This window comes from Ylistrum balloti, unplaced genomic scaffold, assembly GCF_031769215.1.
Source record: "Ylistrum balloti isolate Yb309-2 unplaced genomic scaffold, AGI_CSIRO_Ybal_v1 Utg370376, whole genome shotgun sequence".
Taxonomy (NCBI): Eukaryota; Metazoa; Mollusca; class Bivalvia; order Pectinida; family Pectinidae; genus Ylistrum; species Ylistrum balloti.
Genome location: NW_026782263.1, coordinates 375726 through 388962, shown reverse-complemented (window position 1 = coordinate 388962; position 13237 = coordinate 375726).

The following is a 13237-nucleotide window of genomic DNA, read 5'->3' as shown; positions in this document are numbered from 1 at the left end:
AAAAGACGTACATGTGTGATTGTTTCTTCCGAGAAAACCGGTAAATGATTAAAACATGACGATCGAATTGTACAGCTATTTCTAAGTACACTATGATTCATATAGCCCAGTATTACATTTGCAACGATTTCTATTTTATATACATCCTGTAATCTTTATGATAAAAGTTATATATAATAATATAGAAATTTTCATAAAAAAATTGAGGGGCTACACATTTTTACTTGATCTTTACACATGAACGTGGCATTAATTAGGACAACCAGCAAAATTGTTTTAATGATTCTTCGAATTCTTGCACACAAAAAAAAAAAAAAAAAACAGAAATATGACAGTGTATAAAAAACCAGATAAAGGATATGTGGTAATAAGTACTTCATCGTCTGTATTAACTCCTATGAATACACAGAATATTGGCCACGAACGTCAGAAAAACAAACAAAAACTTAAAAATAACGCACCAGGCTTAAAGGTTTTCAGATATATGTCTTCACTACATGGGGTAGACATGAATTCACAAATATTGATCCATATTTATATTTTATTGCGACGATGGTTGTAAAAAAAAAGTATAAGGATAATAAGACCAGGTGTTCCGGAAGAGTAAGCCCCTTCTGCGTCATCGATGACACCCGCCTGGTAAATCGTTGTCTATTCAAGTACACTGTAAGTAATGTCACGTTCTCTAATGAGGACAAGGTATACAACAACGGAACCAACCGGTAAACTAACTTCATATTATACTAAGAAATGATATTTTTCAAAAAAGATCAGTATTACAAGCCTAAAACTTATAAAACCTATAATTCTCAACAACATACATCCTTTGAAACACTGTATTATGATATTGTCTGTCAGTTACAACTTCTTGCACGAAAGTCGTCATATTGGGAATAGGCACTTGGATGTCTTATCAATTGCGAGAAGTAAACACCATAGGTTGGGGTGGATGACAGTTATTATCCAGAAATGGAAAATTCACAACAGGGAAACTGAAATCATCACGTTTATCATATTCGTATGAGATGTTCACGCCTGTTCCATCACCCCTCGCCACTCTCTGCCTCTCTCTTTGCCTTACACCACTCTCGTCACCTCACCCAACTCCCGCCACTTTCTACCTCTCTCGTTGCCTTACCCCACTCTCGTCATCTCACCCAACTCCCGCCACTTTCTACCTCTCTCGTTGCCTTACCCCACTCTCGTCACTTCACACAACTCCCGCCACTTTCTACCTCTCTCATTGCCTTACTCCACTCTCGTCACCTCACCCAACACCCGCCACTTTCTACCTCTCTCGTTGCCTTACCCCACCCTCGTCACCTCACCCAACTCCCGCCACTTTCTACCTCTCACTTTGCCTTACCCCACCCTCGTCACCTCACCCAACTCCCGCCACTTTCTGCCACCCTCATCACCTTGCCCACTCTCGTCACCTCTCCCGACTTCCACCACTTTCTGCCACCCTCATCACCTTGCCCACTCTCGTCAATCTCTGCCAATCCCACAACATCCTGCTAATCTCGCCACCTTGCCCCATCTAAACCACCAATATTATTTAATTTCTTTTTAAAAATTGCTGGATATTTATTACTCATCAAAATATTTGTGAATTAGCATAGGTACATTTCATTGAGACTTTCCAGCCATTCACACTCGTTTATCACACATTGAAAACAAAGCTGAGTCAGCTATATAGTTCTAGTATTGTCATCGACTGGCTATCAGTATATATTTGATAAGTCACGATAAGTCTTCAACTGCTCCAATCAGGTTAAATTATGATGACAATAGTCTAACCAGACAAGTATAAGTTAACACATTCAAGAATCATAACAGCTTATTATTCCATGAGGTATAGCCGAGGTAAAGACTGCGCGTCAGAAACAGTCTACAGGTATACAAGAAATCTGCTATATTCCTTTCTGTTGGAATGTGCATGCACTTTTAAAAACCTCTGATATAATTTACACACATCACGTTGTAATTAAGTCCAATTTGTAAACATTTTCAGAATTTGTTTCCCAAAAGCAGTCATTAATGTTCAAACAAAACATTCTCTAATTTTCTATGTGCCTTATCGTATTTTACTATTAAGTAGTATTCATAACAAGCTACTTCCTTTTACTGGGAGATAACTCGGTGCAAGCCTGAATTGCTAGCGCTATATGTGATTCGGTGCCAATACAGATGGAAATGTTATGTTGTAGATGGCGTCAGGTATATAGTTAATCAAGAAAGGCCTATCGGCAGTGAAATAGATGTCAGTAATACACGCTGTGACATTATCTCACTTGGGGCTGTGACCTGTCTCTATCTTAGTCCGACCCCCGACATTTAACGTCCCTCCCTTAGGTTGATAAAACTAGCTACCAACCAATACAGTAAATACATTAGGATAAAGTGGCAATTGTCTGTTGGAGGAAAGATTGATACATAAATTGCATTGTAACGACATCATACAAGACTGACGGCAGTGCTGGGGTATCGTTCAATTGTAAGATGTTTCCAGAGAAGACAAAGGCTGAAGGAATCGTTCAATTGTTAGATGTCTCATGAGAGGACAAAGGCCGAAGGAATCGTTCGATTATAAGATGTCTCAACTGACGACAAACACTGAAGGTATCATTCCATTGTAAGATGTCTCAAGAGAGGACAAAGACTGAGGGAATCGTTCCATTGTAAGATGTCTCAACAGAGGACAAAGGCTGGGGGAATCGTTCCATTGTAAGATGTCTCAAGAGATGAAAAAGACTGGGGGAATCGTTCCATTGTAAGATGTCTCAACAGAGGACAAAGGCTGGGGGAATCGTTACATTGTAAGATGTCTCAACAGAGGACAAAGGCTGGGGGAAAGATGTCTCAAGAGATGAAAAAGACTGTTACATTGTAAGATGTCTCAACAGAGGACAAAGGCTGGGGGAATCGTTACATTGTAAGATGTCTCAACAGAGGACAAAGGCTGGGGGAATCGTTCCATTGTAAGATGTCTCAACAGAGGACAAAGGCTGGGGGAATCGTTACATTGTAAGATGTCTCAAGAGATGAAAAAGACTGGGGGAATCGTTCCATTGTAAGATGATCCAAGAGAGAACAAAGGCTGGGGGAATCGTTCCATTGTAAGATGATCCAAGAGTGAACAAAGGCTGGGGGAATCGTTCCATTGTAAGATGATCCAAGAGAGAACAAAGGCTGGGGGAATCGTTCCATTGTAAGATGTCTCAAGAGAGGACAAAGGCTGGGGGAATCGTTACATTGTAAGATGATCCAAGAGAGAACAAAGGCTGAGGGAATCGTTACATTGTAAGATGTCTCAAGAGAGGACAAAGGCTGGGGGAATCGTTCCATTGTAAGATGATCCAAGAGTGAACAAAGGCTGGGGGAATCGTTCCATTGTAAGATGATCCAAGAGTGAACAAAGGCTGGGGGAATCGTTCCATTGTAAGATGATCCAAGAGAGAACAAAGGCTGGGGGAAAGGATGATCTGAGAACAAAGGCTGGGGGAATCGTTACATTGTGAGATGATCCAAGAGAGAACAAAGGCTGGGGGAATCGTTCCATTGTAAGATGATCCAAGAGAGAACAAAGGCTGGGGGAATCGTTCCATTGTAAGATGTCTTAAGAGAGGACAAAGACTGGGGGAATCGTTCCATTGTAAGATGTCTCAAGAGAGGACAAAGGCTGGGGGAATCGTTCCATTGTAAGATGTCTCAACAGAGGACAAAGGATGAGGTTATCGTTACATTGTAAGACGTCTCAAGAGAGAACAAAGGATGAGGGAATCGTTCGATTGTTATTTGTCTCGACAAATATTAAATTTATTTTTGTGGAATCATAAACTTAAACTTCAAATGAGGATTTGTTTTGGGGTTGGAGACTCTTTAAAGCGAGTGATGACTCAGCGTGAAATTGAACGATAGTGACTCTTCAACATACATACATAAACCAAGAAATTTTCGCCCCGGTTTTATTTTCGTTTTTTTTTTTTTTTTTTTCGTCAATGAATAGGGAGGGCGAATTTAAGATGGAGACGAAATTTTTTTCCACTTATATAATCCTTTCACATAATCCACGGAGAGCGAAATGAACATGAGGTGCGTTTGTGTATAATAGTACAAGAGCTAAAATAACCCGGAGGAAATATCCCGATAAACAGTAATATATCACTAGCGTTTTATCTGTCTGCGGCAGATCAATGTATAGACTAAACCAAATTTACATTGAATCCGGCACAAACACTGTTAGCTGCCATTTTTATCCCAAACAACTATCACCATATTTGACAGATTGATTTTGCATTGGATCATCCATACTCAGCCATACTGGACATACATTGTGCAGTTAAATGTATTGATATTTATGATACGATTTTACAGATATCCAAACGTTTAGGGAGCCTAGTTACGATTAATATTGAATTTTATTCCAGAAAACGTCGGCAACGTATTCATAGATTAAATACTTCTTCACTTCTAAACAATTTGATATCATAAAACAATTTGATATCATAGATATTAAATATCTGCTTCTGTTTTTAGTAAACATGATATCATCACTATCACATAGTGTAAACATTTTTCTTTACGGTGAGTTTCAATTTGAAATAGTTTCAAAACAGCAGGACATCCATTCATTTTGAGGTTCGGTTCTACCTATAGCGTGTTTCACGTTAAAATGAATTTCACTTTGTTAAACCTGCCTGTGTTTATGACTTTTAGTTTAACTTCCCACCATCTACCCTGTACTAAAACGTCTTACATTACTTGACATAATGAAATAACTGTAGGTGGAAACAAGTGCATTATTTTAACGAAATGAATAAAAAAAAACTATTGTAATAAAGAAAAACCTATCCAATTAAATTTTCAGTTAGAAAGCACAATATCATGCCATTAACGATTTTTCTTTGCAAACATTTACTTACGTCAAATGTTGTTTAAGGCATCACCATTTTATGACGTGATTATTTAGCTTATCAAGCTGTTATCAAATATGTAGAATGGAAACTAAAAGAGGAAATTTCCGGAAAAGATTGTCCGTATAGTATAATACAAGGGAGAGTTAATCTCTCAAAATAGTCTAATGAAATACGGTGAAAGCGTACCTTCATGTAATAGTGATAAAGCTTATGGAATATTGAATATTTTGGTTGGAAACTGTGGGTGAAAATCTCAAGATAGACAACATTTTTTTTTTTTTTTTTTTTGATAATTTCCCGTCAAATGTCATTGAATGACGTAAAAAGGACATTATTTTTCTGTTAGCTTTACAAACGTTCAGTGGTTTCTGTTTACGGCATGGACGACGCTTTACACATATTTGCGGTAATAGTGGTGCTTCTGTTTAAATGATCTATTTTTATTTTTATAACTAAGAATGTATATACTAAGTTTTCTGTTTGTTACGAATCAATCATATAAAGAATGGTGGAGGTGATTCTTTATACTCTAATCACATATTACAATGCTGTTTATATTTAGTTTTGTTTTTTTATTATTACTTTGATACATCGCCAGAATGGCCAATCTAACGAGACGTTACAAATTGACGTGGGTTCTTTTATCATTATTGGTATTAGCATAAAGGAATTGACCTATGAAAATGATTGTAAATTGTAAGACTATAATAAGGATATTTAACTCATATATATATAGCACAAGGTTATTAAAAACATAATTAATATTTTGTATTTATAAAAATTATTAACGTTATTTTTTATATGTTCAAGTTCTTAATTACCTTGAGTCGTGTGACTCGTTGGTTAAAGCAAACAACACATAGACGATTTACAAACATATAACAATATACAAAAAACACAGAAACAACACAAACCCGGAGAGAGTAAAGTAGGCTATCAATTGCGGTTTTCTCTTAAAATGTAAGCTGCCTTAATATATTTAGACAAGTTTGTTATTTCTTTTGTATTGTTTGCATTTAAGAATTCTATCAATTTAAACATACTAGGTTTTTTATAATAGTATCTTTTCAAAAATTTTCTTCTGAGGTTCGAATAACAGGGACATTTCAATATAAAATGGAATTCGTCTTCGATATCATTCAAATCACAATTAGAACATATTCCTAAATTTCTTGATATATTTTGATATCGGCCTTTTACTACAAGTAACCACTATTGCCTTCAGAGATAAAGTACCAGATGTGATTCATGGTACAATATGTTCATATCATATCATTGTACATTTTATCATTAATCATACTCGTGTACAGTTACGACACTAAGAGCAAACCTGAAACCTGCCGGATTTAGCATCTTCACTGTATACGATACATTCATTATTTTTAGATACATTTAAGAAATTTTAGAATAGGGATAGTATGTTTGGTTTCTTTTTGTATGTACTGGGTATTATATCACTACTTTATATTCGTCTCCTGTTAAAACGACAACATTCGTGATCTTATCTCCAGTTATGCATAAAAACAAACATATTATCCCCATTCCAAAATATACAGTGTACTTGAATAAGTATGAATGACATAACAAATGTATCTGTTTCTCCAGTCACATGATAGTAAGATACGACTAAATTCGGAATCTAATCTTTACTTTTTGTAAACAACACGTGCATGAAACACATGCTCTCACCTCGCATATATAGATAGACCGTCCTTAAATGACCGTAGGTAAGTATAGGATAATAGGAATTCCAACATTCATTCCAGTGATAGACATAAATAATACAATTCGCAATATTATGATTTTTTAAATATTAAAACTTTATAATAATGTGATGTACAGATATCTGTATGATTGGACTGTAACGTTTACACTGGAAATGTTGAGATCCTTATAATCATCTCAATGACAAGGGCACCTCTAATTCACATGTAGTAAAGATGTTATAGCTAGTAGGGAAGACGTAAAAGCAAATCATATTTTATATCATTATCAGAGGCTATGCAATATAACACCCAACTTTCAGATATTATACTATATAACATAATCGAATTTTTAGAGGTTCCATCATATGACATGTCCCTGTTTCCAGAAGTTCAATCGTGTGACACAAACCGTTTTATAGAAGTTCTACCGTATGACATCACCATTTCAAAGGCTTTATCATATGATCTCAACCATTCAAAGGTTCTACTGTATGACATAAATCTTTCACTGGTTCTACCGTATATCATTACCCTTACATTGGCCTCATCGTATGACATCACCGTTTTAGAGTTGCTACTGTATGACATCACCCTTACGAAGCTGTTACTATATGCTATCATCGTTCCGAAGGCTCTTATGTATGATATCCCCCTTTCAGAGGCTCTTTGTATAGCGTCATTCTTTCAGGGGCTCGTTTCTGAAGTTTTAAAGTATGACATCATCCGTTGAGAAGTTCTTCCGGTCAACATCACCCTTTTAGAGTTTCTACCCTATGACATCACCTTTTCAGAAAGTCTACCCTATGACATCACCTTTTCAGAAAGTCTACCGTATGACATCACATTTTCAGAAAGTCTACCGTATGACATCATCCGTTGAGAAGTTCTTCCAGTTAACATCACCCTTTCAGAGTTTCAACCCTATGACATCACCTTTTCAGAGGATCTACAGTATGGCATCACCTTTTCAGAGGATCTTCCCTATGACATCACCTTTTCAGAAAGTCTACCCTATGACATCACCTTTTCAGAAAGTCTACCGTATGACATCATCCGTTGAGAAGTTCTTCCGGTTAACATCACCCTTTTAGAGTTAAAACCCTATGACATCACCTTTTCAGAGGATCTACCGTATGACATCACCTTTTCAGAGGATCTACCCTATGGCATCACCTTTTCAGAGGATCTACCCTTTGACATCACCTTTTCAGAGGATCTACAGTATGGCATCACCTTTTCAGAGGATCTATAGTATGACATCAACTTTTCAGAGGATCTACCCTATGACATCACTTTTCAGAAAGTCTACCCTTTGACATCACCTTTTCAGAAAGTCTACCGTATGACATCATCCGTTGAGAAGATCTTCTGGTTAACATCACCCTTTCAGAGTTTCGACCCTATGACATCACCTTTTCAGAGGATCTACCCTATGGCATCACCTTTTCAGAGGATCTACCCTTTGACATCACATTTTTAGAGGATCTACAGTATGGCATCACCTTTTCAGAGGATCTATAGTATGACATCACCTTTTCAGAGGATCTACCCTATGAAATCACCTTTTCAGAAAGTCTACCCTTTGACATTACCTTTTCAGAAAGTCTACCGTATGACATCATCCGTTGAGAAGTTCTTCCGGTTAACATCACCCTTTTAGAGTTAAAACCCTATGATATCACCTTTTCAGAGGATCTACCGTATGGCATCACCTTTTCAGAGGATCTACCCTATGACATCACCTTTTCAGAGGATCTACAGTATGGCATCACCTTTTCAGAGGATCTACAGTATGGCATCACCTTTTCAGAGGATCTACCCTGTGACATCACCTTTTCAGATATTCTATCGTGGGACCCGAATCATTCAAATTGAAACTTTCAAATTAATATGCAAACATATATTTGACTAGTAAACAATACACGGACAACACCTGAAAGTTAACTAGTAAATCGTTTAGTTAACTGGTGAACATTACACGGATAACACCTTAAAGTTAACTAGTAAATGGTTTAGTTAACTGGCGAACATTCACGGATAACATATTAAAGTTAACCAGTAAATCGTTTAGTTAACTGGCGAACATTACACGGATAACACCTTAAAGTTAACTAGTAAATCGTTTAGTTAACTGGCGAACATTCACCGTACATATTAAACATATTAAAGTTAACCAGTAAATCGTTTAGTTAACTGGCGAACATTACACGGATAACACCTTAAAGTTAACTTGTAAATCGTTTAGTTAACTGGCGAACATTACACGGATAACACCTTAAAGTTAACTAGTAAATCGTTTAGTTAACTGGTGAACATTACACGGACAACACCTTAAAGTTAACTAGTAAATCGTTTAGTTAACTGGCGAACATTCACCGTACATATTAAACATATTAAAGTTAACCAGTAAATCGTTTAGTTAACTGGTGAACATTACACGGACAACACCTTAAAGTTAACTAGTAAATCGTTTAGTTAACTGGCGAACATTCACCGTACATATTAAACATATTAAAGTTAACCAGTAAATCGTTTAGTTAACTGGTGAACATTACACGGACAACACCTTAAAGTTAACTAGTAAATCGTTTAGTTAACTGGCGAACATTCACCGTACATATTAAACATATTAAAGTTAACCAGTAAATCGTTTAGTTAACTGGCGAACATTACACGGATAACACCTTAAAGTTAACTTGTAAATCGTTTAGTTAACTGGCGAACATTACACGGATAACACCTTAAAGTTAACTAGTAAATCGTTTAGTTAACTGGTGAACATTACACGGATAACACCTTAAAGTTAACTTGTAAATCGTTTAGTTAACTGGTGAACATTACACGGATAACACCTTATATGTTTAACGAATTAACATTAAGTTAGCTATGAGATAATTTCCTATGCAAGATCGGACTGAGATTTTACCCGACTTGTTTGGACCAGTTTCGACTTTCCTAACTTACTTTCCGTATTAACACGTCTTCAACCCGTTGAATCACTGCAGAATCTTAGAATATTGTACAAAACACACAGACGTGCATAGTACATTTCAATACAAATTTAGAATTTGACTCAGTAGAACCAAATAACACATTAAACTACATCGTTGAGCTTCTAAAACGGTATGTACCTAAATTTTGGAAAATTTGGGGTCAACCGAAGAAATTAAGAATTAATCGAAAGAATTACTTAATCTAGGTGGGTAGGTTAACTAGCCCTATATTTCACCATTTTCATATATCTAATAATTGCAAAAGAACGTCATATACATGTCATATCAAACGTCATATCTAAAAGTGATATTAAGGTTTGTCAGTTAATCCTCTATAAACTAATACTCTCTAACGTAAGTTAACACTTGATGATCTATATTTACTCTGTCTAAATGTCGTGTTAATGACGTATCCAGATTGCTGGTTTTCCCAACCCATTTATTCCCTAATGTTTGTTATACAAAAGACTGCTAATTTCTTTGATATCGTCAACACTGTTTCTTTCGTATTGGAATGTTATTGTTTGAGTATATGTATAACATTACATTAAGCGAAATGGTAATTATTCATAATAGCACACCACAACTTGATTCATGCATAATTACACGTAAATTCGATTTGTAGGTCATATATCTAGTTCGGTTTAGATCATGTTTTTAAACAAACGTAGGCCTCTGTTACCTACATTTTTTCTTTGCTATTATTTTCCATATTTTGAAGTTCCGCATTAATGTCTGAAAGCATGAGTTTGCTTATTAAATCTGCCAAGTGAAAATATAATTAATAACCTTTCATATTAATTTCAGCGCGTACGAATACATGATCTGGGTATTGAATTGTCAAAATTAGAGCATTTATTTGCCAGCACAAAAATGTTTGTTCTAATTTCTCATTTGATTGGCTTCTAAACTGGTGTTACAACGTCTATCAAATGTCTGTTATCATACAGATTTAATAGTTTTATTTTTGAAAAAGTTGTGTTAATAAAACATGATGTACCCTTATCGTATAACATAACTGATGACATCCCTCTTACATAATACTTGATAGACAGAATCAGACAAAGTACTACAATGTAATATACTTATTCGAATTTCCTAGCCTTGATTAGAAAATTTCGAATTAACAAAACGATATCTAAGACATATGTACCTCCAACATGGATTTGAGAAATGCAGGTTGATAAAGAGTAGGACAATTATGGTTGCAGTCGTAATCTGATTAGGAACAGATCTATGTTGTGCTTTTTAAAATACGATGCTTGTTAGCATACTTAAAGTTATTTGAGATAGTGACATTAGCCGGATTGACCTTTCTATAAGCAGAAGACTTTGCTCGAGCTTGAATAACGACAGAAAGTGAAAAGACAACTTCAGACAAGAATTAAGGCGGTGTTAGAGGGAAACATCATACAGCTGTTTCATCCTTAAAGGACTCATCAGTGATATTGTGAGGAAAATACAGTGATCGAAAGAAAAAGGCATAGTCTAGATGGGACGGTGCATTAGCCCCATAACTTAGAGACAACGTCTAGTACATTTATATAATATGAACTGTGACACTATTAGAATGAAGTAAAATGTGGCCTGTAGGTTATGACAAATCTCCACCAGCAGTGCATACCTTTTGCGAATCATGCAATTGGGACAGCAATCCTTCAGGGAAGACACCAATGTGAGACATTATATTTACTGGTCACATTTACACGAGTAGGTTTGCATGGCTAACACATTAACTACACATGTAGATACAGAATTTGATCATATGCTACTTACAGTCTGTATATGGTGAAGAATCATTGCTTGTTAAGCAGATTGTCATGCATTAATGCTCACTAGCTAATTTGTAGACTGTATCTTTAGTCACCATCACATCTAAAGGTTAATATGGACTAGTGTAGGTTTCTATGGATCATTGCTGTTTAACACTCGTGTATGTTTCTATGGATCATTGCTGTTTAACACTCGTGTAGGTTTCTATGGATTATTGCTGTTTAACACTCGTGTAGGTTTCTGTATATCATTGCTGTTTAACACTCGTGTAGGTTTCTGTGGATCATTGTTGTTTAACACTCGTGTAGGTTTCTATGGATCATTGCTGTTTAACACTCGTGTAGGTTTCTGTGGATCATTGCTGTTTAACACTCGTGTAGGTTTCTGTGGATCATTGCTGTTTAACACTCGTGCAGGTTTCTATGGATCATTGCTGTTTAACACTCGTGCAGGTTTCTATGGATCATTGCTGTTTAACACTCGTGTAGGTTTCTGTGGATCATTGCTGTTTTACACTCGTGTAGGTTTCTGTGTATCATTGCTGTTTTACACTCGTGTAGGTTTCTGTGGATCATTGTTGTTTAACACTCGTGTAAGTTTCTATGGATCATTGCTGTTTAACACTCGTGTAGGTTTCTGTGGATCATTGTTGTTTAACACTCGTGTAGGTTTCTATGGATCATTGCTGTTTAACACTCGTGTAGGTTTCTGTGGATCATTGCTGTTTAACACTCGTGTATGTTTCTATGGATCATTGCTGTTTAACACTCGTGTAGGTCTCTAAGGAACATTGGTCACTAACAAATGTCTTGAGTTTTATGGATCATTGTTCACTAAAGCACGTCTTGTTTTCTAGGAATAATTTCTAACTAACACATGCCTAGTTTTCTATGGAACAGTGCTCACTAATACACTTGTACGGTTCGATGGATCACTGCTCACTTAAGAATGCGTAGGTTGCTATGCAATTGATATGGATCTATGCTTAATAACACATGTGTAGATTTCTCTGGGCCTATGGTCAATAACGCTCGTGTAGGTTTCTCTGGGTCTATGTTCTGTAACACACGTTTAGGTTTCTGTGGGTCTATGCTCAATAACGCTCGTGTAGGTTTTCCTAGGTTTACGTTCTGTAACACATGTGTAAGTTTCTGTGGGTCTATGCTCAATAACGCTCGTGTAGGTTTTCCTGGGTTTATGTTCTGTAACACATGTGTAAGTTTCTGTGGGTCTATGCTAAATAACACACGTGTAGGGTTCTGTGAGTCTACGTTCTGTAACACGTGTAAGTTTCTGTGGGTCTATGCTCAATAACGCTCGTGTAGGTTTTCCTGGGTTTATGTTCTGTAACACATGTGTAAGTTTCTGTGGGTCTATGCTAAATAACACACGTGTAGGGTTCTGTGAGTCTACGTTCTGTAACACGTGTAAGTTTCTGTGGGTCTATGCTCAATAACGCTCGTGTATGTTTTCCTGGATTTACGTTCTGTAACACATGTGTAAGTTTCTGTGGGTCTATGCTCAATAACGCTCGTGTAGGTTTTCCTGGATTTACGTTCTGTAACACATGTGTAAGTTTCTGTGGGTCTATGCTCAATAACGCTCGTGTAGGTTTTCCTGGGTTTATGTTCTGTAACACATGTGTAGGTTTCTGTGGGTCTCTGTTCTGTAACACATGTGTAGGATTCTATGGGTCTATGCTCAGTAACACATGTGTAGGTTTTAGTGAGTCTTTGTTCTGTAACACATGTGTAGGATTCTATGGGTCTATGCTCAGTAACACATGTGTAGGTTTCTCTGGGTCTCTGTTTTGTAACACATGTGTAGGTTTCTGTTGGTCTATGTT